This window comes from Gossypium arboreum, chromosome 1 (assembly GCF_025698485.1).
Source record: "Gossypium arboreum isolate Shixiya-1 chromosome 1, ASM2569848v2, whole genome shotgun sequence".
Taxonomy (NCBI): domain Eukaryota; kingdom Viridiplantae; phylum Streptophyta; class Magnoliopsida; order Malvales; family Malvaceae; genus Gossypium; species Gossypium arboreum.
In genome coordinates this window covers 41,978,103-42,005,434 of record NC_069070.1, presented here as the reverse complement: position 1 = coordinate 42,005,434, position 27,332 = coordinate 41,978,103, and the positions used below count along the sequence as shown (strand labels likewise).

At 34.9% G+C, this 27,332-nt stretch overlaps 2 long non-coding RNA genes across 2 annotated transcripts; both read left to right on the top strand.

The window, feature by feature from the left end:
* Positions 1 to 4,462: 4,462 nt before the first annotated feature.
* LOC128279372 (uncharacterized) lies at positions 4,463 to 5,338 on the top strand. Its single transcript, XR_008269426.1, has 2 exons — positions 4,463 to 4,887; positions 5,002 to 5,338. It is a non-coding gene; the product is annotated as an uncharacterized LOC128279372 (long non-coding RNA).
* A 950-nt stretch (positions 5,339 to 6,288) lies between these two features.
* On the top strand, positions 6,289 to 7,973 carry LOC128279359 (uncharacterized). Its single transcript, XR_008269416.1, has 3 exons — positions 6,289 to 6,734; positions 7,025 to 7,091; positions 7,870 to 7,973. It is a non-coding gene; the product is annotated as an uncharacterized LOC128279359 (long non-coding RNA).
* Positions 7,974 to 27,332: the final 19,359 nt, after the last annotated feature.

Sequence of the window (27,332 nt, the reverse complement as noted above, 5' to 3'; positions counted from 1 at the left end):
CTTTTTTACAATTAGGTTCTAAAATCAATTTCTATTGAAATTACTTGATAAAATCATCAAACAACAAAGTAAAAGCTTCAAATCTATTTTAGTTCATCATAAACAACCAACACTTATCAATGGTAGCTTTCAATTTTGTCCATAAAATCAAAAACTAATGAATTAAACACTTGGACCTAATTGTAAAAGTCCAAAAAACATGGCAAGAATTGAACTCACATATGTCAAACTATGAAAAACAGCAACTTTCAGACCTCCCATGGCGTTTTTTTCTGAAGAAGAATGATGATATCTCTAGATTTTTCAATTTTGTCTTGTTTTATATGCTTAATTTACAAAATTTTCAATTTTGCCCCTTGTTCACATTTGATTTTTATTTTTCCTACATACACATGCCGTCCAGCCCAATAATGGGTGTTTACTTGCCTATTTAGTCCTCCTTTAATTATTACTAGAGCTATTTAATCACATTTCATAATTTTGCACTTAATTCAATTTAGTCCTTTTTACCCAATTGACTACCAACACCTTAAAATTTCTTGACGAAACTTTAATACTGACTTACTAACACTCCATAAATATTTCTAAAAATATTTATGACTCGGTTTATAAATTTGAGGTCTCGATACCTCATTTTCAACCCAATTTACCTGATTAATTCTTTTAAAATCGTAAAATTCACTAATTCAAAAATTCTTTTAAATTCGCGCTTGGCCCATAATTATTATTTATTAAAATTTCTAAACTTACTCATTGGATTTTATAATCTCGAATCACTGTTTTCTGATACCACTGAAAAATTTGACTGTTACATAGCCCATTATATCACATTATATAGGTCCATTAGATTAATATTTATTGAGATTATATGTATATTGTTGGGCTTATATATAATATTTATTATTAGTTGAATAAAATTAATTGATAATCGAATTTTCATAAAATTTACTCTAACCGAACTAATTTCAAAGGTCAATCAATTAATCGAATTGATTTAATTTGGTCGATTAATTAGGTTTTAACCGAACTATACACATCTCTATCTATCCCATCTTCTTCTAATTCTATTCTATTTTCTTATTTTTTGTCTAATTATATTTTTCTGAATTTTATAAAAATCTTAAACCTTAATTAAGATTAGACTCGTTTAAAGGTTGAATTACCTATCCAAGCTTAAGGCCCACCAAATATTTGGAAGAGTGTGGACAAAGTAAAAGCTTCGTAAAAAACCATTTAAAAACGAGTCGAGCCTAAGATAAAAAGTTTCAAATTTCACCCGATCTATTCTAGCCTGAATACATATTTTTAATAATTTATCATATCTAATATTATAAATAATATTATATATTCAACCTTCATCATCAAGTGTTTTAGTCTAAAACCCATATATCACCCTCTAATACCTAATTTTTTTTTTGGTAGAAAAGGACAACATTAAGCGATTACATTAGATAAAACCATAATCAAGAGTAAATAGACATGTTGCGATCTCTTCCCAACAAGTTCATGATCGAAGCTGGTGAGGATAAAATAAACGTATCAAAGAGCTACATGTATCAGCACATTTAGTCATGCGATCAGCAACACCATTAAAAGTTCTCGGGATATGTCGGATATGAATCTCCCATTTCCGAAGCAAAACTTGGTGTAACAGCTGCAATTCCACTAAACTACTACTAGCTCCTCCATTAGACAAAAGTAATTCAACCAACAAAGTATTATCACACTCAACTACAACTTTCAGAAACCCTTTATCCCAAGCTAAGAATAATCCTTCCAACATCGCTCTTGTTTCAACTTTAAAGACTGACTCATTACCAAAATTTATCGCATAGCCCCATAACCAATTTGTATTTGAATCTCTAAGAACACCTCCGATAGAAGCCCTTTGTTCCAAATTCGACACAGCTCCATTTGAATTGAGTTTTATCCAACTCGTTACAGAAGGAGACCAACTCGAAAGACTCCTCATGGTTGCCAAGGATTTCATCTGCACATCCAAATCTTGATAACTCCTAGCCCCATGTAGCCGGTATCTACAATAGCCTAGATGTTCATGTGACTATTATAGAACACACACTCATTTCTACTCTTCCAAACTAGCCAACACAATATTACAAACAGTGTTTGCCACTCCATTTCTTCAATAGTGAAGATTACCTTTATCCTGAAAGTTCTAAACTAACCATTCCTTCATTGACAAAGAAAAGAAAATATTATGGTCTTGTCGAGGAACCACTCACCATACAGTCTTAGCAAAAGCGCAATCCTAAAAAGCATGAATCCCTATCTCCAAACTATTAGTACACAAAGGACCAAGACCATCCTCTGTCATATGCCTACGTCTTCTCTCATTAATTTTCAATAATCTATCATTCCATAAAAGCCATAAGAAAACACGTACCCTTTGAGGCGCCGGAACTCTCCAAATCATTTTCCAAAAAGCAGCACCATCAGAAACTTGACTAAAGAGATTCTTATAAGTCACAGATGATGAGAAACCATCATTTTCCATCCATTTCCAAGCCAAGCAATCTTGCCGTACAACATCAGGGGGGTATGATCGCTGCGATCTGTTGAATAATGGGCATGGAATAAGATTAGTAAGACGATCCCAATCCCAAAGACCATTCTTAGTCACTAAGTCACAAACGCACAATGTGTTATGAGGTTGATCCGATTCTTTAAGAATTTATCGCAAGGGACCCATCAACCTAACCCATACGTCATTCCAAAAATTCATCATACGACCATCGCCAATTGACCAAAAAACATTACCCACAACTTCTGGCCAAACCTGTGATAATGACTTCCATATGAATGAACAATTGATACTAGAGATAGAGTTTGGAAGCTCCCCTTGTACATTATAATTTTTCCTTAATACCCGAACCCATAGAGACTCAGTATTCACAAGTAGATGGTAACCAAGCTTCATTAAGAAAATCTTGTTCTAATCACATAACTTCCGCAAACCCAGTCCACCACTATCCAAAAGCCAACAACAATCTTCCCAAGAAAGAAGTGCAATTTTCCTTGTATTATTATTTGCTCCCTAGATGAAATTACGTGCAAGTCTCTCAATTCCTTTGTATACAAAAAGAGGCACCCGAACAGTAAACATAAAGTAGTTAGGAATAGCAAGAAAAACTGATTGAACCAAAGTTATTCATCCTACTATAGTTTTTACCTAACCTTTCTTACAACAAAGTTGAAAGTATGCACAATAACTCTGTTATGAAACAATGGCATGCCAAGGTAACATCCAAGATCATCCATTCGGCTGAATCCCATACTCTCGTAAATCACCTCAATAACTGAACTAGGAGTATTAGGTGAGAAAAACACCTATGACTTGGACTTATTAACCTTCTGCCCAAAAAAGTAACAGAAAGTTTCTAGTATACTACTTACCACAATAGCTTGATCCCTACTAGCTTCACAGAACAACATAAGGTCATTAACAAAGAAAATATGAGACAATGTGGGCCTTCTTCTTGAGAGGAACAAAGGCTTCCAACTCCCATTCACAATCGCCTCCTCAATAAGGTGCCTAAGCCTTTCCATACAAAGGACAAAAAGATAGGGCGATAAAGAGTCACCTTGCTTTATACCACGTGACAATTGGAAAGCGTCAGTAAGAGTTCCATTCCATAAAACCTGGAGTGAAGTAGAAGAAACACAATGCAATATGACACTAATTAATTGCTCAGGAATTCCTGCCATTAACAAAGTATCTCGTAGGAATCCCCAGCTGATTCTATCATAAGCCTTTTCGAGGTCTATCTTCATCACCATACCATATTTGTTTCCTCAAAAGTTCCTTAAAGAGTGCACCACTATAATATTATCGACAATATCTCTGCCTGGAATAAAGCTTGATTGGTTCTGACTTATCAATTTCACCATCAAAGGTTGCAGTCTGTTAACAATCATCTTCATAAGAATCTTATACAACACTAAACACAAGCTTATAGGACGAAATTAATCAATTCTCTCTGGATTGAGTGTCTTCAGGATAAGAACTACTAATGTTCTGTTCAATTTCAGATCCAACCGTAGCCCACCCAAATTGTTTCTAACAATAGAACACACCGACGGTCCCACAATTTCCCATTAAGTCTGAAAGAAACTAGCCTGAAACCCATCCACACTGGGAGCCTTTAAAGGAGCCATATTAAACACTGCTCTGCGTACCTCATCATCTAAAACCACTGAAATAAGAGCCCTCATCTCATCATAAGAAAATGCAGGAAATGTACCTAGACAAGGGAAAACACCACTAGTCGCATAGTCCATGGTATAAAGTTCCTTAAAGAATTGCACGACATGCTGTTTCAACATATCCTCCTCAAAACACCATTCATTATCCACCAGAAGACGCTCAACTTTATTCCACTTCCATCTTGCCAATGTACGACTATGAAAATAAGATGTATTCCTATCCCTATTTTTTAACCATTTTGCTCTAGATTTTTGAAACCACAACAACTCCTCATGAGCTAAAACTTCTTCAATTTCCTGTCACAGTTCGCACTCCGGTCTATGAAGTGATTGAGTGGAGCAAACCTCAAGGACTTTTTGAACCCTTTCCAGCTTAGAAATCAACTTTCTTTTGCGTATAAAGATATTCTGCTCTGCTTTTTCCATGTATTTTATATTTCTCGTATTATTTCACTGTTCTGATCTTTTTTATTGTTGTTTTTTGTTTGTTTATCATCACCGTTTGCAGTAGGTGTTTCTAGGAAAACTTGTTTACATCATCGATGCTGGAACAAAAGAATATTTGCAGAAGAAACCTGCAGGTGGTGAAGACGAGGACTTTTCAAGGGATGCAATGAGCGTGCTCAATCTAATGAATCAACTGCATAGTGAACTAGAACAGAGGTTGGTATCGTGCATTGCTTTTCCAGATGTAGTTGAAAGATGCCATTTTACATTACATGATTAGTGAAACATATTTCCTTACAAGTTCTCGCTGCTTTCTCCTTTTCCTTTCAGTAAGCTGAAACTTGAATGTAGCATTCCAATAATTGGTGCCCTTTGCGAGGAGCTGCGTTCAGGGCGGTCTATACTCTATAGTGTTGCCTGCTTCAGCAACTACTTTCAATTCCAAACCCCAAGGAAACAGGAAATCTAAGAAAAACAAGAAGAGTCGAGGCCGAAATTGAAAGTAGATAAGCATTCCTAAAATCCAGATCTTCGTTTTAACTTGATGGTTGAAAGTTATGATAGAAGTTCTGGGATGACTTGAAAGCTCATCTATCTACTTGATATTGAAATCTGTAGTCTGAATTGGGTTTGCATTCTGTTTTTTGAACTGCAACCTTTCTGAAAATCTCGGCAGATTCCCAACTTTATGGCCTAAACATATGGCGACCTTTCTCATAACTGATCTAGCTAATGAGAGCAGAATAATAATAATAATAATGAGCTTGTTATTGAACCCCAAAACTCTGGAAGCAACTTATTCCTTTAAAAAAGAAAGTCCCCCCAGCTTATTTTTGAGAAAATAAACAGTCTCATCTCCTCATTACCTCTGAATTAAAAATATTATATATTTTTTATGGGTAATTATTTATTACATAAGTGGTGAACAAACGAGTTAAATGGTAAATTATGTTCATGGGTATAAAATTTTAATCATATTTGTAGAATTAAAACTTTACAGTGTAGATGTATCAAATAATTGTTCATTTTGTAATATTTTTAGAACTATTTTTAATCGTTATATTTTAATTTTAATTAAATGCTTGCCCATTATATTTTAAATTGTTAAAATATATTGCATTTTCATGCTGATTGAGCATTACTACAATCAAATTAATATGATTGCTAACTCTTAAAAATTTTGGGTTTACGAATAAAAATGTATCAAAAGAAAAAAAAAATGTTTTCATCAACATTTTGTAATTAAAAGTAAAAATGATATCAAGAACAAAAATTGACCAAATACTTACATTTTGTTTTTGGTCAATATGTAATATTTTACGTGGTAAATAGTGTGCGTTTTGCAGAAAATACGAAATGTCAGATCAGAACCAAAGAAGCAGCAAAATGGTTGTCCTTTAAAAGTGTCAGAGAAGCCATCCAACCAATATAAACCCAACCTAACACATAATGGAAACAAGGAAGAAAAGAATAGAAAACCAGTCTACTTCTTTTATTGATAGAAGCTTTGATAATCACATAATGATTAGATCGAGTTTAGTATTTATACAAATAATTAGTAGCTGTAAATACTAAACAGTACTAATAAGAATCTTAAGGCATGTTTGGTTCGACGGAATGGCCATTCCATTTCATCCCTATTCCAAGTGCTACAACAATACATTTGTATGGTTGAAATTTGACTGTCGAATCAGTTATACCGTACGGGCCCTATTATGTGTAAAAATTACATATTCATTAAGAGGGTTGGGTATTGAATTACCTATTCAATGCTTCTCATAATAACTCTTTTTTTTTAAGACGAAAATCTTCTCCCACCTTCGCTCATCGTTCCTGTAACAATAGCAAGAGATCTTCTTGAATTTTGGATAAAATGTATCAGAAGACTCTATATTTGGATTTTGCGTGTAGCGGATCTCTGTGTGGTGGAAAATATGGAGACATCGATGTTGAAGGCGTAGCTTTCCAAAGAAATGTGCACGTCTCCCGCCGTGCATCCCAGCAATTGTGGGATCAACGATGACATGGACGCCAGGAAGGGCAAGACTTCTTCAGCTGCTGTGGTCGTGGCAGTACCTATAGCTAATAATTAGTTCTTGTTCTCAAATTCAATGTCATTTCCATTCAATCTTAAAAAAAAATGAAATAAAATCTTTAGATTTATTTATTTAAATTTTCTCTTTTTCGCTCTCATTTTCTGCATCTCCGATCTATAAAATTCTATCGTTTGTTGGAAAGAGCAAGAGAGGAAAATTAAATCAAAAGTTCTAGTTCCTAATTTTATTTGAAAAATCATTTAAATTTCGGCTTTATTTTCTTATCTACTAATTATTTTGATCTATTTTTGTTTTAGATAAAACGATTATTAGCAATAAAAGACGACAATGAAGAACTGTGAAAGACTCACCAATTTAGCTTTAGTAGGTTTACTTTACTTTTCTTTTCTATTAATTATTGGTTCATTTTAGTTTATTATTTAAATTTGTTTTGTTTTGTTTTGAACATTTTTTGGACAATTTATGTTCAATTTTTTTATTCAGTTGTTGAATTTAGTTGAATAGGAGAATATAGGACTCGGTTAGCTACTTAGCTATATTGTCTGGGTTTCACTGGCAAAGAAAAGAAGGGAACTAAAGGGATATAGAATTGATTTGGGTTGAAATTTGACTTCCTTTCAACCCTGGTATCTAGAATTTGTAATTTTTGGTAGAAATGTAATAGCTTTGATGTTTGATGGTATGAATGCTCAATGCTTTCTTTATGAGATGATGGATTGTATTTGTAAAATTTAGAACAATTACATTTAATTGGTCTCTACATCATTATTGATTTCGAGAAAAAAAAACTTAAAAGGAATGTAAATTTAGTCTTTGGTTGGTTGTTGCGTTGGACATAAAGCCTAATAAATTTGAAGAATTAAGAAGCAACAAAATGCATAAGTGTAATTTTATGTAACACAATTATGTATAGAGTTTGTATTACTTTATAGTCTTTACCTTCTTTTAACTATGTATGATATTTTATTTTCCTTTTTAGACATTCTTTTTCTTTTTAGAAACTTTTTACCAACATAAAAGTAATTAGCAAAACAAACAATCAAATGGATACTTAGCAAATAATTTAAGTTGTGGTTGCCGGCTTGGTTATGTTTAGTATTTTCTTAGGTTAATTAGATTTAATGAAGTTGCCGATACTCAGGTGACAAAGTGGATGTTGAATAAAGGCCAAGGAGCTATGATGGGAATTTATGACACCCTTCTACTTGCATTTGATATGGATAATAGAGTGGATGAGGCTAGATCATTGTGGAACATAGTTTTACATACACACAATCGTTCTATCTCAAAGCGGTTGTTTTCTAGGATGATTTCTTTATTTGATCATCATAGCATGCCAAATAAGATAATAAAGGTATGCCAATCACCATCCTAAATGCTATACAAAACCAATTTAGATTTTTTACTTGATACCACTATTATGTTTGTGAGCATTTGTATCAAATGAAGCACAATTATGTTGGTTTTGAGTTATTGCTGTTTTTTAAGGTATTTGCAGACATGGAGAAGTTATGTGTTAGACTAGATGAAACCACAGTCAGGAAAGTATATACGTCAGATGAAGATTGATGTTCAATTTAGTGAGTGCATTCTCTTGGCATCAATGGTATAATAAGAGAAAGTATCTGTTGAGTTGGACCCTGCTAATTAGGTATTGCAGCACCAAGACATCTTATTCACTTTGCTTGAGATAGGTAACATACACTTGAATGCCAATAGTCACAAGACTAACTAAAATTACGACAAAGGCAAGTGTACCTATCAGTACATATTATAGTTATGGTGAGTAGAGATATCGTATCCACGAGGACTAAAAGTATTAGTAATTACAGCTTTCCTATTATTTAGCTGAAAAATTGGAGTGATTAGTTTTAAACTAAAATTACTTAATTAATTTTACTAAGAACTCAACATAAAATAAATCAGGAAAATAACCAAAAAGTAACCAATGAGTGAAACAATACCCAGGAAAGAATCTGCCTAGATTTCATCTATTATTATGGATCTGAATTAAACGATTTATTCACTTGGTATCTTCATCCGCTGAAATCCCTAAATGATGCTAATATCTCTTTCGGGAGTAAGAGCAACTGACTCTAGGTTGATTAATTGAAATTTCTTTCTAATTAAAACCCCTATTATCGCATTAACTCGATCTATGGATTCCCTTATTAGATTTGACTTTAATCCGGTAGATTTATATCGTCTTATTTCTAGGATTGCATGCAACTCCACTCAATTATGCTAGATCTACCCTTAAACAAGGATTTTTGCTCCTCTAATTTAAGCACATTAAACATGAATTAATATCTCGAAAATATTAAAACAAGAAATTAGCACACATAACCGAGAACAAGAATCAAGTATTTATCACGTAAAACATAAATCAAATAATAGAATTCATCATGTGGTTCATCTTCCCTAGGTATCTAGGGAATTAGTTCATAATTCTAAATAAAAACATCTCAAAGTCAGAAAAACCACAAGAAACAAAGAAACTCATAAAAACTTCAAAAGAAATTAAAAGGAGGTCTTTAATTTTGATGAAAATCTGCTTCAGAGTTGGCTCCGATGGTGTTATTCCAGTTGTTTTCTTATATATTCTCTGATAGCTCTCTTATCTCTTCTTCTATTTGGTATTTATAGACTTTGGAATTCTAAAAAAAACCTGAAAATTGCATTTTTAAGCGTGTTTGGGAAGCAAGTTGCGAAATTGACATGGTCTGGCACTATGGATGTGTGTCCAGACTGTGTGGGAAGGCCCAGCCCGTGTGGCTCCTGAAATATGCTCTTTTTGTCCGATTTTCGCTCTTTTAGCTCCCAAATTCTCACCTAAGTATAGAAACATAAATTCAAAGGATTAGGAGCATCAAATTCACCAATTTGCATGAATAATCATTCAAAAACACATTAAGAACAAGATTAAAATATGTTAGTTTTATCATTTATCAAATATCCCTACACTTAACAGTTTGCTTGTCCTCAAGCAAAATCATCAACTCACATTAAAGTTAATATTTCTTAACTTATAATTCTCATCAATAATGTCTCAAAATAATTCACAAATAATCATGCATTGGAAATTCAACTAAAAGGGCACTAAAGATTTAAACAATCCAAGTCGAAATTTTTAAAGCATGAAAACATATGTGGCTCCCCTTATTTAAGTAATTACCTTTAATTCAAAATCAACAAAATTGACATCCTCACTAAAGATTCACTCAAAGCGCTCAAAATATTTAAGATTCAATAAATATGCACTCGACAGTCGAACAAGAAATGTCATTACTATAAGCTTGCTTGAAAATCAAATCTCCACCATTATAAAATGATATGACACACCAATCAAAAGGTCTTTAAGATTTTGTAATGGGGCTTAGGTTAAAGGTGTGGAAAAAGGCCAGAAAAGTTAGTTATAATTGAGATCAAGTTGATAAATTACCAAACTAATAAAATAAACAAATGTTGAATTAAAAACAAGTGCATCAATCAAGAATAAATAGGAAAAAAGAACAAGCTTCTTATAAATATGAATTTAACTGTTCAAGCTCAATCAACAAATACTAATTAATAATCAATATTTTTTTAATATATTTTTTTCTATTTTTTTAACTAGAATAAAAAGAATTAATTAAGCAATTCAAACAAAAGAGCATAGTTAAGCAACTAACCAAATCAAATCTTGACAAAAAGGGAGTCAATAAAACGGGAAAGAGTCATAAAAAAAATTAGGTTATGAGTTAAAATTCACGGGTTAATCAAGAAAAGGGATGTTACGCTCAACGGGGTTTACTAAGGGTTAATTCAATCGGCAGGCTTTTTATAGTTTAAGTGGGTTAAAACTTAAGTGCCTTTATCATATCAATATATCAAATCAAATGTGTGGTCTCGACAAGCATAATCGAAGTAAGTTCTAGAATAACAAATCAACTTGACACGCTCATAACCAATAATTGTAACGCCCCGTACCCGAGACCGTCGCCGGAGTCGAGTACGAGGTGTTAACGGACTTAATTTATTAATTAAACAGCTCAAACAATTTATTTTAGAATTTCCAGACAAGCTGGCTAACTGCGTCATAGTCGCCAAAAAATCCATATCTCGAGTAACAAAACTCGAAATCCAATTACGTAAATTTTTCCTGAAACTAGACTCATATATCTACTTACTAATTTTTTTCTAAAATTTTTGGTATGGCCAATTAGTACAGTTTATTAGTTAAAATCTCCCTTGTTTCAGGATTCAGTTACTCTGATCCCTATGTATTACGAATCAGATATCCCCCTGTACAAAGTTTCAATAACTATTCCATTTTTTTTCATAAAACTAGACTCAATAAGGATTTCATACATGTAAGATACAACTCCTAAATGTTTTTTTTATAATTTATGGTGAATTTTTAAAATCAGAACAGGGGATTCAGAGATCACTCTGACCCTGTTCCACCAAAACTTAAATATCTCATAAAATATAACTCATTTACTATTTCGTTTCTTCCATATGAAAATAGACTCATCAAGATTCGATTCCATAACTTATTTATCATTTAATTCCATTTCTACTATTTTTAGTGATTTTTCAAATTCACGTCACTCCTGCTGTCTGATTTTGTTGTGGCCAATTTTACCTTTCCAAGGATTTTCATGGTTTAGTTAAGACATAAAGCATACATGTTATCATATATAAACTTGATTAGCCATTCCAATAGCTAATCATTCTCAAACATTTCCATTCCATCCATGGGCCATATCGTAAGATTATACACACAAAATGATTGGAATGATATATATGTCATATTTCCAAAATTACAAGTCATTATACCGCGATTGTCCAGTGATAGTGTGAGCGTGCCTCCGACCGTCCCGATCTCCAAATTGACTTGTCAAAACTACAAAGAATGAAAAGGATGGAGTAAGCATAGATGCTTAGTAAGTCCACATGCAAATAACAAATAACTTAACAAAGCAATTATACCAACCAACATTAGCATAATATCACCAAAACATATATCACATTTCTATTCATCATTCATCATCTTACCATGTTATTGTTGTCGTATCAAGTCTCAACCCGAGGGTTAAGTACATACCTATCCAAAGTGCCCATTCTACAACACTTACCAATACGTCACTGGCATCTTGAGTATTCTTCCATTTCACTAGAATTTTACCCGTTGAACACATCGAAATATAACTCGGATACATGGAAAGTTTGCACATAAGTGCCACATATGTAGCCAAACTACCATGTAACCCGCCCATAAGCGAACTCAGGCTCAACTCAACGAGCTCGGGCGTTCGCATCCATAAGTGAACTCGGACTCAACTCAACGAGCTCGGACATTCGCATCCATAAGTGAACTCGGACTCGACTCAACGAGCTCGGATGCCCAAATATCCTAATCTATTCCTAAGGTTCAATGGGACTTTCCTCATTCGTACTCCTTTACCATTCTCCTTGGAATACCAATGACGATACTTCGGTAGTCTTTCACATTTTTCACATAATTCATAAAATTTTTGCATGTTGTCCAACAATGACCACAAAGCATAGAATTGCATAATAACAATCATAATATCATATAAATAACATTAAATGATTTAAAATAACAGTTATATTACAATATTTACATATGAACTTACCTCGATACAAAATGAGAATAGTCGAGCCTATTCCTCGTAAACTTTATTTTTCCCCCGATCTCGACTCGAATCTCTTTTCTCTTGATCTATAATACCAAATTAATTTATTTAATAAACACATTCATGAAAGCAGCCCCTAGTACGAACTTTGGCAAAATTATCATTTTGCCCCTAAACTTTCACATATTTACACTTTTGCCCCAAGGCTCGTAAATTAAACCTCATCCTATTTTCTTATATTTTATGACATGCTGATCATTTTTCCCTTCTATAGCAACATCAAATTCATACTCTAATATGTACTTATGAATATTAGGTATTTTTACCAATTATGTCATTTTACTCATTTTTACGAAAAATCACTTAGCAAAAGTTGTTTAACACGATCTCAAACTTCATATTCTATCGTAAAACATCAAAATTCATACATATCATCCATGGGTAAAATTTTAAATATAAACCCTAGCTCAAAATATTAGTAGAAATAGGTAAACCGAGCTACGAGGATTTCAAAAATGTAAAAAAAAACATTAAAAAGGGGCATAAAAATCACTTACAATCAAGGCTTAAAAGTGTTGAAACCCTAGCTATGGTGGAGAGAAAAATTGAGTAGCAACTTCTGGAGAAGATGATCATTTTTGTGTTATTTTTCCCATTTTATTTCATTTAATATCCAAATGACCAAAATGCCCTTCCTTACTAAACTTTCAAAAATTCCATCCATGTCCAATTTTTGTCCATATAGAAATTGGTCAAATTGCTATTTAAGACCTCCTAATTAATATTTCAAAGCAATTTCATACTAGAAACTTCTAGAATGCAAGTTTTGCAACTTATTCAATTTAGTCCCTAACTTCAAATTAAGCACTTTATGCATAGAATTTCTTCACGAACGTTTCACACAATCATGCAATCATATCATAGACCTCAAAATAATCATAAAATAATTATTTCTATCTCAGATTTTGTGGTCCCGAAACCACTATTCTGATTAGGCCTTAATTCGAGTTATCACAACTCTCCCCCCTTTAAGGATTTTCGTCCTCGAAAACCTTACTGGTAAAAAAGTGTGGGTATTGATTCCTCATAGTTTCCTCGGGCTCCCATGTAGTCTCTTCTACCCCATGTTTTTGCCACAATACCTTCACGAGAGCGATACTTTTATTTTTCAGTTGGTTGACCTCTCAAGCTAAAATTTTAATCGGTTCTTCATTGTAAGTCATATCCGGTTGTAACTCGATTTCTGTCGGTGAAATCACATGTGAAGGATCCGAACGATACCGATGTAACATAGATACATGGAATACATCATGAATCTTCTCTAATTCTGGCGGTAATGCTAACCGATATGCTACCGGGCCAATTCTTTCAATTACCTCATACGGTCTGATGAAATGTGGACTCAACTTGCCTTTCCGACCGAATCTAAGAAATTTCTTCCACAGAGACACTTTTAAAAACACTTTATCACCAACTTGAAACTCGATCTCTTTTCACTTCAAATCTGCGTAAGATTTTTGCCTATCCGAAGCAGCTTTCAAATAGTTCGAATCACTTTCACTTTTTCTTCAGTTTCCTTGATTAAATCAGCTCCGTAAATCTGGTTTTCTTTGAGTTCGGTCCAATATAGCAGTGTCCGACACTTGTGACCATACAACGCTTCATAAGGTGCCATTTTCAAACTCGTCTGATAACTGTTATTATAAGCAAATTCCACCAACGGTAAGTACCTTTCCCAACTTCCTTGGAACTCTAACACGCAACATCTGAGCATGTCTTCAAGAATCTGAATTACTTTCTCTGGTTGTCCATCAGTCTGTGGATGGAAGGCAGTGCTGAAATTTAACTTCTTACCTAATGCTTCTTACAGCTTTTGCCAAAATTGCGAAGTAAATTTCGGATCTCTATCCAAAATAATCAACAAGGGTACTCCGTGAAGTCTAACAATCTCACTGATATATAATTCAGCCAACTAATCAAGAGAATAATCAGTGCGTACCAGAATAAAATGGGCTGAATTAGTCAATCTATTGACTATCACCCAGACGGCATCTTTCTTCTTCGAAGTTAACGGCAATCCTGATACAAAATCCATAGTAATTTGATCCCATTTCCATTCAGGAATCATGATAGGCTGAAGTAGACCCGAAGGCAGCTGATGTTCAGCTTTTACTTGCTGACAAACCAAGCATCGCGATACAAACTCGGAAATATCTCTTTTCATTCTGTTCCACCAATACATTTTCTTCAAGTCATTGTACATCTTTGTACTACCCGGATGCATAGATAAACAACCATTGTGTGCTTTGTACAAGATCCTCTGAATCAACTCATTATTTTTTGGTAAACAAATTCAATCTTTAAACATCGACAACCATCGAGTCGGTTCAAGTCCGATTACATGATCGCCTCACATTGTTTTCTTTTAGCTTGTAATTCTTTATCACTTCTCTGAGCTTCATAAATCTCTTGTAAAAACACCGGTCTTGCCTTTAACTCTGTTAGAATCGAACCATCATCGACATCACCGTCAACGAGTATTCATAGCTTTTAAAGCAAATAACAACTTTTACTCAAGGCATCAAGAACCACATTCACTTTCCCCGGATGATAGTCAATCACAAGCTCGTAATCTTTCAATAATTCTAACCATCTCCACTGTCTCAAATTCAAGTCTTTTTGTGTCATCAAGTACTTGAGACTTTTATGATCCGTATACACTCGGCATTTTTCTCCGTACAGATAATGTCGCCAAATCTTCAAAGCAAATACTACAGCAGCTAGCTCCAAATCATAAGTTGGATAGTTCTTTTCATGAGATTTTAACTGCCTCGAAGCATAAGCCACAACCTTTCCCTCTTGCATAAGTACACATCCCAAGCCATTTAGAGAGGCATCACTATACACTACAAATTCTTTACCTGGCTCGGGTTGTACCAACGCCAGTGCTTCAGTCAGTAACTTCTTTAATTTCTCAAAACTCTGTTGGCATTCTTCTATCTACTCGAATTTAACATCCTTTCGGAGTAGTCTGGTCATAGGAGTAGCAATCATAGAGAATTCATTTACAAATTGTCGGTAATAACTAGCCTAACCCAAGAAACTTCTGACCTCAGTCACGTTCTTTGGTGGCTTCCACTCAGTAATAGCTGAAATCTTACTGGGATCAACCCGTATACCATCACCTGAAACAATATGACCTAAGAATCCAATTTCTCGAAGCCAAAACCCACTTTTACTGAACTTAGCATTCAACTGCTTATCTCTCAGAATTTGCAAGACTATCCTCAAGTACTGAGCATATTCTGCCTCGTTCTTCGAATAAATAAGATATCGTCAATAAATACCACAACAAACTGGTCCAAATATGGCAGGAATATTTGATTCATCAAATCCATAAACACAACAGGAGCATTTGTCAACCCGAATGGCATAACTAAGAATTCATAATGGCCTTGTTATAAAAGCAGTTTTAGGCACATCTGATTCTTTCACCTGCAACTGGTAGTACCCAGACCTCAAATCGATCTTTGAAAACCATGTCGCTCCTTTCAACTGATTGAACAAGTCCTCAATTCTAGGCAACGGATACTTGTTCTTGACTGTCACCTTATTCAACTGTCGATAATCTACACATAATCTTATAGAACCATCCTTCTTTTTCACAAATAATACGGGAGCACCCCAAAGCGAGAAACTCGGTCTCACAAAACCTTTATCTGTCAATTCTTGCAACTATGTCTTTAATTCTTTCAACTCTGTTGGTTCCATTCTATATGGAGCAATCGAGATTGGAGTCGTTCCCTGTATCAGCTCAATACCAAATTCTACTTCTCTGACAGGAGGCAAACCCGACAACTCCTTTGGAAATACATCCGCAAATTCACACACAATCGGTACTGATTCAACTTTCTTCTCAGATTCTTTTGTATTCAATACATATGCCAAATAAGCTTCATAACCTTTTCTCAAATATCTCTGAGCCGACATCGAAGTAATCACACTAAACAATGCTTCTGATTTGTCTGATTTAACCCGCAGAATTTCACCATTTTCACATTTTAATTCAATAACCTTTTGTTTACAATTCACTATAGCATCATGCAATGTCAACCAATCCATACCCAAAATAACATCAAATTCATCAAACGGCAATAACATCAAGTCGGCTGGAAAGTAATGACCTCTAATCATCAAAGGACATTTCTTGCATACTTTATCAATTATGACACATTTGCCTAACGGGTTCGATACTTTAACCATAAATTCCGTAGACTCAATAGGTATACTCATATTAGACACCAATTCATGCATACATACAAATAAGCAGAACCAGGGTCGATCAAAGCAATAACATTAATATCATAAAGAGAGAAAGTACCGGTAATCACATCGGGAGATGAAGCATCTTCACGCGCCCTTATGGCATAAGCTTTAGCCAGAGCTCTAGCTTCAGATTTCGGTGCTAATTCTCTGACTACATTCTTGCTGCTTGCCTCGTTCCCAGCATTTCTTGAAGATCTTCCTCTCGAAACAGTACCACTTGGCTTTGCACTTTGAAATTTGTCTTTCTCGATCCTCTCTGGACAATCTCTAATAAAATGATCTGGATACCCACACTGGTAATATTCATTAGTTCTACAAGGACCAAAGTGACTTCTACCACATCATTGGCACTCGAGTCTAGCAATTCTCGAATTTCCCACACTAGCCACTGAAGTAGTCCAAGATTTGGAACCCATATTTTTCTTCTTACGATCCCCATATGAATGTCCCGCTGATGCCTGAGAATGAGAATACATATCTCTGGACTTTCTAGACTGCGGTGGGAGTGTACTGCTTATCGGTCTTTTCTCCCAATTTCTTGTCTCAACCTTTGTCTTTTTCTTCTCTTTAATTAGTTCTTCAGCCTTGCAAGCCCGATCAACAAGTACCACAAATTCTTTCAACTCAAAAATACCCACAAATACCTTGATGTCTTCATTAAGTCCATCTTCCAATCGTTTGTACATTTTAACCTCTGAAGGGATATATTCTCGAGCATACTTCCTCAATCGAACGAACTTTCTTTCATACTCGGTAACTGTCATGTTGCCTTGCTTCAACTGGAGAAACTCTTTACGCTTCTTGTCTACAAATCTTTCGCTGATATATTTCTTCTGAAATTCTTCTTGAAAGAATTCCCAAGTCACTTTCTCTTTCAGCACCACTGAAATTAATGTCTTCCACCAATGATAAGCCGAATCCCTTAGTAATGATATAGCACACTTCAAGCACTCTTCAGGTGTACAAGATAACTCATCAAATACTCGAATAGAATTTTCGAGCCAACATTCTGCTTTTTCAGCGTCATCATCAACATTTGCCCTAAATTCTTCGGTCACTTACTTGCAGATTCGGTCAACCGGAGATCTATGGAATTTTATAATATCCATACCTGAAGGCATCTGGGGTATAGGTTGAGAAATTGGGGGTGGTGGGGGAGGTTGTTGAGCAGTCAGGTTCGTACGAACGAACTCTATATACCAAGCATTCATCATTTCGAGAAAGGCTTCTCGAGCCCTTTCTCCTCCTCCTTGGCCAACAGTAGGAGGTCAATTTTCAGTCGGCACCGCCCCTTTAGCAGGAGCTGGTGCATTGCTCTATACATCATCAGCCACAGTTGGATTGGGATCCATTTACTATATAAAAAAATCATTTAAAAAGGTCAGGATTCGTCACACTATCAAAATATATAAATATGGCATGTATAGCAAAATCCGTACTTACACCATGTTAGTCCGAGAACCGACTAAACCTACTCTGATACCACTAAATGTAACGCCCTCGTACCCGAGACCGTCGCCGGAGTCGAGCACAAGATTCTCTAGAAGAAATACGGGGTTCTGCTTTTAGCGGCAACATACTATGGGGTGGTGGTCCCGCTTATGGGGTCAAATCAATACGTGTGTTAACGGACTTAATTCATTAATTAAACAGCTCAAACAATTTATTTTAGAATTTCCAAGCTGGCTAACTACGTCACAGTCGATAAAAAATCCATATCTCGAGTTACGAAACGCGAAATCCAATTCCATAAATTTTCCGTGAAACTAAACTCATATATCTACTTACTAAATTTTTTATAGAATTTTTGGTAGGGTCAATTAGTACAGTTTATTAGTTAAAATCTCCCCTATTTCAGGATTCGGCTACTCTGACCCCTGTGTATTACAAATCAGATATCTCCCTGTAAAGAGTTTCACTAACTATGACGTTTGTTTCTCATAAAACTAGACACAATAAGGATTTCATATATGTAAGATAAAACTCCTAATTGTTTTTGTAAAATTTATGGTGAAATTTTAAAGTCAGAACAGGGGATTCAGAGACCGCTCTGACCCTGTTCCACCAAAACTTAAATATCTCATAAAATATAACTCATTTACTATTTCGTTTCTTCCATATGAAAATAGACTCATCAAGATTCGATTCCATAACTTATTCATCATTTAATTCCGTTTCTACTATTTTTAGTGATTTTTCAAATTTAAGTCACTGATGCTGTCTGATTCTGTTTTGTGGCCAATTTTACCTTTACAAGGATTTTCATGGTTTAGTTAAGACATAAAGCATACATGTTATCATATATAAACTTGATTAGCCATTCCAATAGCTAATCATTCTTAAACATTTCCATTTCATCCATGGGTCATATCGTAAGATTATACACACAAAATGATTAGAATGTTATACATGCCATATTTCCAAAAATTACAAGTCATTATACCGCGATTGTCCAGTGATAGTGTGAGCGTGCCTCCAACCGTCCCGATCTCCAAATTGACTTGTCAAAACTACAAAGAATGAAAAGGAGGGAGTAAGCATATATGCTTATTAAGTCCACGTGCAAATAAAAAATAACTTAACAAAGCAATTATACCAACCAACATTAGCATAATATCACCAAAACATATATCACATTTCTATTCATCATTCATCATCTTACCATATTATTGTTGTCGTATCAAGTCTCAACCCGAGGGTTAAGTACATACCTGTCCAAAGTGCCCATTCCACAACACTTACCAATACGTCACTTTCATTTTGAGTATTCTTCCATTTCACTAGAATTTTACTGGTTGAACACATCGGAATATAATTCGGATACATGGAAAGTTTGCACATAAGTGCCACATATGTAGCCAAGCTACCATGTAACCCGTCCATAAGCGAACTTGGACTCAACCCAACAAGCTCAGGCGTTCGCATACATAAGTGAACTCGGACTCAACTCAATGAGCTCGGATGCCTAGTTACATCTCACGAACTCAGACTCAACTCAACGAGCTCGGACATTCGCATCCATAAGTGAACTCGGACTCGACTCAACGAGCTCGGATGCCCAAATATCCTAATCTATTCCTAAGGTTCAATGGGACTTTCCTCATTCGTACTCCTTTACCATTCTCCTTGGAATACCAATGACGATACTTCGGTAGTCTTTCACATTTTTCACATAATTCATAAAATTTTTGCATGTTGTCCAACAATGACCACAAAGCATAGAATTGCATAATAACAATTATAATATCGTATAAATAGCATTAAATGATTTAAAATAATAGTTATATTACAATATTTACATATGAACTTACCTCGATACAAAATGAGAATAGTCGAGCCTATTCCTCGTAAACTTTATTTTTCCCCCGATCTCGACTCGAATCTCTTTTCTCTTGATCTATAATACCAAATTAATTTATTTAATAAACACATTCATGAAAGCAGCCCCTAGTACGAACTTTGGCAAAATTATCATTTTGCCCCTAAACTTTCACATATTTACACTTTTGCCCCAAGACTCGTAAATTAAACCTCATCCTATTTTCTTATATTTTATGACATGCTGATCATTTTTCCCTTCTATAGCAACATCAAATTCATACTCTAATATGTACTTATGAATATTAGGTATTTTTACCGATTATGTCATTTTACTCGTTTTTACGAAAAATCACTTAGCAAAAGTTGTTTAACACGATCTCAAACTTCATATTCTATCGTAAAACATCAAAATTCATACATATCATCCATGGGTAAAATTTTAAATATAAACCCTAGCTCAAAATATTAGTAGAAATAGGTAAAAACCGAGCTACGAGGATTTCAAAAATGTAAAAAAAACATTAAAAAGGGGCATAAAAATCACTTACAATCAAGGCTTAAAAGTGTTGAAACCCTAGCTATGGTGGAGAGAAAAATTCAGCAGCAACTTATGGAGAAGATGATCATTTTTTTGTTATTTTTCCCATTTTATTTCATTTAATATCCAAATGACCAAAATGCCCTTTCTTACTAAACTTTCAAAAATTCCATCCATGTCCAAATTTTGTCCATAAACTTAGAAATTGGTCAAATTTATATTTAAGACCTCCTAATTAATATTTCAAAGCAATTTCATACTAGAAACTTCTAGAATGCAAGTTTTGCAACTTATTCAATTTAGTCCCTAACTTCAAATTAAGCACTTTATGCATAGAATTTCTTTATGAAATTTTCACACAATCATGAAATCATATGATAGACCTCAAAATAATCATAAAATAATTATTTATATCTCGAATTTTGTGGTCCCAAAACCACTATTCCGATTGGGCCCTAATTTGGGTTATAACAATAATAGAATGAGCATGAAAAATGTATGCTCTATAGGCTCAAAATCTCACAAAAAATTATGGTTTTGATGTCAAACTTGAAAATTTAAAACTTTGAGATAATAACTCAATTCAAGGAAATAACCTAAAAATTTTAATTCCTGAAAGATAACTTATCATGCTTGATTCTCTCGTGTCTTAAAGTTTAAATTATCCAATACAAAAATGTCTACAAATTAATCCAAAACAACATCAATAAAAATCTCAAATAAAAAATAATTCACTTTAATGAAAGTATGAGAATAGTACTTAAACACAAGAAATAATTCATAGATTTTCCAATGATTATATGAATAACCTCCCCACACTTAAGATGTACATTATCCTCAATATACAAATAAATATAAGCATAGTATAAGAAGAATATCATAAGAGAGGGAGAAAACTAAAACTACCCTGAATATGGATGGAATTGCCAGAATGGTGAAAATAAAAATTGTAGGAAAATCTAAATGTAGTGCATGGTTCTGAGTAAACTAATAAGAAAATAAACACAAATAGTGAAGAAGATTAAGAGGTTACAAACTCGATTAGAAATAACCATAAAAATAAAAAAACATAGTTTGAAAGATAAATAAACTAAATAAGTCTAAGAAATAAAAATAAAACAATGAAAAATAAAACTAAAAATAAAAATAAAAATAAAACTGAAAAGAAAAGAAATTAAATTAGTGATCTTCATCGTCAGAGGCATCGGGATCATGAGGCGCTGGAGCTGAAGAAGATATGTGGAGGTGTTGACAAATTTACTGCAAGGCCACATTAATACTATCGAACTGCTCAAAACAATGCCACTCGAAACGAGTGAACCGCTTGGAGAGGTCCACGAAGGTAGCAACAGAAGTAATAGTATGGTGACTCTGAGGTGGATCCTCATGGTAGAAAGGGACATTGTTAGTGAAGTCCTTATGCTCATCTTGAGGGTTAGAATAGGATAATCAGTACTGAGGAGGATCCACGCCACGCAGCCGCTCAATCATCCTTATGTGACTCATACTCATAACCCCTGCAGGGTCATTTTTCTAGCAAATGTGAAGGAGGAAGACTGCTTCGAAGTGTTAATGATGCCAAAGTGTCGTGCGACATGAGTCGCGTAAGGGTCTAAGTAGATAGGACCCTTCCTACTGCGTTCTGTCAGATGGCGACAAGCTAAGGCGATGAAGTAGGCAAGATTGAAGGTGAACCTTGTGGCCATGCTCCAAAAGAAGTATGCGTCAAATGTACCGATGATGCTGGTGTTTTCCCTTCGACCGGTCAATGTGTAAGTCAAGATGGCATGAATATACTGCAAGGTTAGAGGTAGGGAAACAGCCTTCTACTGACTCGGATCATAGGGTGTCGTGCTAGCCGTAAGTTCTATCCAACATAGAGACGGAAAATAATGGACGTGCTGAAGGACGAATTTAAAAAAAAAAACTCTAAGGTCAGCTCCAAATAGGTGGACTCAATGATGGAAAAGAAATGGTCCTAATGAGCTATAGTAATGATAGCTCAGACTCGATTAGCTAGCTGAATCTGTTCTAAGGCTGCCTAATCAATACATCGCCCCAATCATACTGGCCATTATTGTAGATTTTAATAAAGGTCCACTTGAGGGTTCTATGAGAATCGGAGACATAGATGGTGTGCTTCAACAGAAGCGCCCGAAAAAGAGGTTGCACCAGAAGTCTTCAGCTTTTTTGAAGTGGGGATGGTGACCTTAGATATGCCGTGTGTGTTTGTCATGATGTATCTGAAAAAATAAAATAACCAAATATCAACATCACAAGAAGCAAATGGAAGAATCAACATGGTAGGGGTGAGAGATGGTGGCTTGAGGTTGAAGGGGGAAGGGAGTTCTTGTCATGAGGGAGAAGAGCGGAAAGAAAAATGGATGGGAGGGAAATGACGGACGACGACGGTGGTGGTCAGTGAGAGAGCTGCCAGACTGGTGAGGGAAGATGGGGACAGTACATGTGTAGGGACTTTGGGGTAGGAAAAATACAAAATAAAATGGGGATTAGGGTTTTTTTAAAGGGGACACGGTAGTGTAGTGGCCCGTGTTGGGCCACACAACTGTGTCACACACCTGTATGACACACTCTCAGGTCGTGTGCAATTCAAAATTCAAGGCCCAACCTTCACATGTTCTCTGGCACACCTGTGTGTCCAGGCCGTGTGCAGTATTCCTTCGCTTCTCCCACACCTATGTGTGAGGCCGTGTCTCATACACAGTCTCACACACGCCCGAGTGATGGCCTGTATCTCGCACACGGCCGTGTATCTTGCTATTATAACTCACTAACTTGAAATTAAAATTGAAAATTTAGTTCCAGTACTCATATGGCCTAGGACATGCCCATGTTTATAGGCCGTGTGTTCCACACGATCGTGTCGCTAGGTTGTATGGACCACCTCAGGCTGTGTAACAATCAAAATTAGGAAAATTAAGTTCTAGGACTCATATGGCCCAAAACACGACTTTGTGACCTACACGGCCATGTCTTCACACTGTGTAACTTTTTGTCATTTGCTCTATTATGCACATGGCATGGGACACGCCCGGTGTCCCAGTCGTGTGACTCACTGTCAATTACCCTCTTTTTCATATGGCCTAGAACACGTCTGTGTGTCTAGATCATGTGGATTAAAAAACACATTTTTAATTAAAAATTTAATTTAATTAATTATAAATTAGCATGCAATAAAATTAAAAGAACTAATAGAAGTTAAACACTCGGGTTGCCTTTCGAGAAGCACTTATTTAAACTCTAAGCTTGACTTACCTTATATACACGATCACGGTGGTTCGTGGAGCCAAAGCTCCTCTTTCTCATTATCAATTTTATTACCAAAATAAGGATTAAGTCGAGTAGTGTTTACATTAAATGTGTCGAACTCAGCATGAGTTATCTTGACTGTACCGTATGGAAAGACATTCAGTATCATAAATGGGGTTGATCTAGTTGACTCCAGCTCTGAAGGGGAAATTCATGGATCCTATTTGTCTAGCAGTACTTTATCCCCAACCTTAAATTGTTTTGTTCCATTCACATGCTCATTATGGGATCGCTTTTGCTCTTCATCGTGTTTTATCAGTTTCTCCTTGACATGTGTTCGCCATTCATCTAGTTTATCGAGTTCCACCATTCGCTCTTCATATGTTGTTCTGTTTCTGAACATGGCTCCATCCTGTTTTCACGAGGGATTTCTTGCAAAGAAAATTGAGCCATATGATTACTAACATTTACAGAACATTTAATATCATCTCGATCCCTAGAGGCTCTCGCTGAATCACGTGCTTGGAGAATAATCTTCTCGTCACCTACACGAAGTACAAGTTCACTTGTACCAACATCAATAATAGTCCTAGCAGTGGATAAAAAGGGTTGACCTAATATCAAAGGTACCTTACTATCCTCATTCATGTTTAAAACAACAAAATCAACGGGGAATATGAATTTATCGATTTTAACGAGTACATCCTCAATAATACCCCTAGGATATCTAATGGCTCTATCTGCTAATTGGATACTCATTCTAGTGTGTTTTGGTTTCCCAAGACCAAATTGTTTAAAGATTTTATAGGGCATGATATTAATACTAGCCCTAAATCAACCAAATCATTATCAATATTTAAACTACCAATTAGGCAAGGAATAATAAAACTCTCTTGATCTTTTAGTTTATTGGGTAGTTTATTTTGAAGAATGGCTGAGCAAATTGTATTAAGCTCCACAGTCGACGAGTCATCTATCTTCCTCTTGTTTGTTAATAGCTTTTTTAGGAATTTGACATAATTTGGCAACTGCGAAAGAGCTTTAACAAATGGTAAGTTAATGTGTAATTTTTTTAGGAGCTTAAGAAAGTTACCATATTGTTTGTTCGTTTGGTCTCTCTTCGACGTGTTAGGATATGACACTCGAGGTTTATATCCTTTGACAATCGGCTTTTGTTCTTTCTTGTATTCCTCAACCTTATCCTTGTTCACCACCTCTTCTTGTCTCGATTCTTGCTCAAGTTCAACTAACCCTTCCACGTCTCGAATAGTAATTGCGTTGAGCTGCTCCTTTGGATTAGTTTCAGTATTTCTAAGCAAGATACCTTATGGTCTTTTTGAAATTAATTTAGCAAGCTAACCTATTTGATTTTCAAGTTCTTGTATCGATGCTTACTGATTTTTTAGTGTTGCCTCAGTGTTTTGAAAATGGGTTTCTCACATTGAGGTAAACTTTGTCAACATCTCCTCAAGGTTTGATTTTTTCTCTTGTTGATAAGGTTGTTGGAAGCCTAGATGTAACATCCCGAAATAAGGCCTAGTTAGAATAGTGGTTTTAGGACCACAAATCAGACATCAAAATATTTATTTTATGATTATTATGAGGCCTAGAATATGAGACTATGCATGTGTTAAAGTTTCATGAAGAAATTCTTTGAGTAAGGTGTCCAATTGGAAATTTGGGACTAAATTGAATAAATTGCAAAACTTGGATTCTAGAAGCAATTTGTATGAAATTGCTTTCGATTATAAATTAGAAGGTCTTAGAGAGAAATCTTCCCAATTTCTAAGTTTTTGGACAAAAATGGGCTTGTATGAATGAAATTTTAAAGAAAGGGCTTAAGGGCATTTTGGTTATTTGGCATTTTAATGAAATAAAATGGGAAAAATGAAACAAAAATCAGCCATTTTCTCCTTTGTACCAGTCGAAACTCTCAAGCCCTCCATAGCTAGGGTTTTCAAGCTTTTCAAGCTCAATAGTAAGTGCTCCCAAATCCCGTTTTTAATGTTCTTTGTATTTTTGAAATTTCAGTAGCTTGCTCTCTCCATTTCTACCCATATTTCATGCTAGGGTTTGTAACATCCTGAAATAGGGCCTTGTTAGAATAGTGGTTTCGGGACCACAAATTCGACACCAAAATATTTATTTTATGATTATTATGAGGCCTAGAATATGAGTATACGCATGTCTTAAAGTTTCGTGAAGAATTCCTAAGTATAAGATGTCCAATTGGAAATTAGGAACTAAATTGAATAAATTGCAAAACTTGGATTCTAGAAGAAATTTGCATAAAATTGTTTTAGATTATAAAATAGAAGGTCTTGGGGAGCAATTTGCCCAATTTTTAAGTTTTCGGACAAAAATGGGCTTGCATGGATGAAATTTTTAAGAAATGGCTTAAGGATATTTTGGTCATTTGGCATACTTATGAAATAAAATGGGAAAAAGAAGGCAAAATTCAGCCATTCTTTTTCCTTGTCTAGCCTAAATTCCTAAGCCATCATAGCAAGGGTTTCCAAGCTTTTCAAGCTTAATAGTAAGTGCTCCCAAGCCCCGTTTTTCATGTTCTTTGTATTTTTGAAATCCCGGTAGTTTGCTCTTTTCATTTCTACCCATATTTCATGCTAGGGTTTATGTTCAAAAATTTACCCATGCACAAGTTATTAGTATTTTGATGGATTATGGAGGAATATGAAAGATAAATGTATATTAAACATCTTTTCCAAGTTGGTTTTCATGAGAAACCCTTATAGGGACTATTTTGCAACATATGTAAATGTGTGGTAGAAATGGGGAAGAAAATGAAAAATGTGGGTTACCATAAGAGAGAAAAATTTTCGGTTAGGCTTGGGTAAGATAGAAATTGTATGTGTTTCATTATACGAGCCTAGGGACTAAATCGTAAAAATGTCAAAGGTTAGGGGTAAAATGGTCATTTGGACTGAGGGTAGATATTAAACTTAAAATGTATAATGTGGGGGTATTAATGAGTTAATTTTGTTGTTATAGACCCCGATGAACAAATTTCAGAGGTCGATCGTGGTAAACGTAAGGTTTCGAAATAACCGAAACACAATCCCGAAAAGAATACCAGGTAAGTTTGGATAACTTGAAGTAAACCCTTAATATACATAATTGTATGCTTTATGAATGCTTGGTGATTGCATTTACTATTGGCATGAAATATCATAGAAATGTATATTGATGATAACATGTGAAAAATATCTCAGTTGAGGTTGACAAAGGGAAATCGATGGATAATCGCTCATTGAGATGTGAACTGAGATCCTGTATGTGTTGCATTAAATGAGCTTAGTGAATCATAAAAATGTGAAAGGTTAGGGGCAAAATAGTCATTTGAACCGGGGGTGGAATTTAGACTTGAAATGTATAATGTGGAGTGTTAATGATTTAATTTTGCTGTAATAGACCCAAGGAAGAAATTTCGGAGGTCGATCGAGGAAAATAAAAGGTTTCAGAATAATCGAAACACAGCACCGAAACGAA